Raw genomic sequence first — 2001 nt, 5'->3', positions numbered from 1 at the left:
TTGAGTCAAAAAGACAAAGAAGAAATATGATTCACCATGAAAGCTTCTGCCGCACAGATAGCAGCGCCCGTCGTGATCATCAGCCAGTCTGCTATCTTGTACTTGTTCACTGGAGGAAAGCATAAAATAATGACTGCCATGCAACCACAGTATGGTTCAGGAAAAGTGGGGTCTTCTGGGGCCCAATTTGGGTTCTATGTTTGTCATCGTTAAATAACTACAGGGTGTCAAAACTCCAACACTAGATAGATTTTCTTAGACATCCTTTTAAGTTCTGGAATAAACGTTGACAATGGTGTAGTAAACCAAAGTGTCTAGACAAGTTAGATTTGTTTTGACACATACAAAGTTATGTAATATTTAGTACACACCTGCACTTGTATTTGACCACAATTTCTTATAACTAACATAATATATACCATAGAAGAACAGTAGTTACAAAGAGTCTGGCAGACTATTAAGGCTAGGCATGGGGATGATCTTCTCGAACACCTGGGAGGGGGGTGTCTGAAGCAGAAACATCATGTTCACTGCTACACTACACAGTCATGTAGAATACAAATATTCATGACACAAACATCGACAGAAAGTCCTGTAATCGTCATCAAAACACATTCAAATTTCTTAGGTTAAGACAGCTAACATTACAATTATCTACATTCACACTAAACTTAAACATTAGAATCACTACATTCGCAGCCCAAAGGCTGAATTGGAGTTCCGATATTACAATAAGATAAACGCACACGGGTGAATCATTAAGAATAGAAATCAGACTACTAGGTACTGATACACATAAACAAAATATAGACCAGCGACTACTTAAAATAATATGGGTGGCTGCTGCCTCAGGTGGGGTACACGTGGTCACAGCTGAAGTCTGACTAAAGAGGGCAAATTAAATCCAAAATTTCCTTCTAATGATTTTATTTCAGTGATCAAATGATTAGTAAATGTTACCCTTCCATTTTTAGTTGATAAACGACGTGTCAAGGTTATTATGGAAACTTAATGTTTCCGAGCTTGAGTCTCATTTATGAAATAAAACAATCCCGGAAAATGACCCAAGAGATGAAAGTCAGAATCGATAGGCATTAGCCCTAACCCCCCCCCCCCCCCCTTGATTGCATAAAGATTCCATACCAAGTTTTCTTCTCGTTTGTAGGAAACAAATGACAGCAATGTGAGCCCAGCAAGTTTATATAAGGTGTGTTACAGGTGCTTTAATTTCCAGAAGACACATTTGGTGGGTTTCTGGGTGTTAGAACTGTGGACACTGATAAATACAGTCTACCCCACACCACAGACTCCCCATGCCCTCTCCAGCGCCTTTATAACCAGTAACAAGTCCTGTATGTAATTCCTCACCCCGCTAGATGTACACACACAAGGACCCCTACCCCCACAAATGACTGGTTTATTTGCAAAAAACATCTGAGTACATGCATACCGTTGCAGCCTTAGTTAGTCAGCCTTACATGGCTGAATTAGGGTATGAGAAACATTTATTTAAATTTATCATATACGAGTACGAGGTGCAACTGCCTGTCGTTCATTGATGAGGGAAGTTCATGTCCTTCTAAATTCTGCTTCTAAGGTTTTAGCAAATTCCTGTTTGATCGTACTGAGGAAGCCATTGTTGTTCTCAATCTGGTTCCTCATCTTTTTGACGAGGTCTATGTGATTAGCTCCTTTCTGCAGCAGCACAGGCACCTGGACAATTTCCTCTTGTTGACGTTCAGCATGCAAATATATAAGAGGTCCCGTAAGATCAGCAAATGTCTGTTTGATCGTACTTCTCGTAGAAAACCATCGTTTGCCTGGACCTGTTCAAACATCTTTTTCACAAGGTCCTTCCGACTAGGTCCTTTCTGCAGCAACCTGTGTAATTGACTACTGGGTACTCTTGTTGACGTTCAGCATGCAAAGTGTATATAAGAGGTCCCGTAAGATTAGCAAATGTCTGTTTGATCGTACGGAGAAAAACATCGTTGGTCTCTG

This window comes from Branchiostoma floridae, chromosome 10 (genome assembly GCF_000003815.2).
Source record: "Branchiostoma floridae strain S238N-H82 chromosome 10, Bfl_VNyyK, whole genome shotgun sequence".
Classification (NCBI taxonomy): domain Eukaryota; kingdom Metazoa; phylum Chordata; class Leptocardii; order Amphioxiformes; family Branchiostomatidae; genus Branchiostoma; species Branchiostoma floridae.
This window is presented reverse-complemented; position numbering follows the sequence as displayed.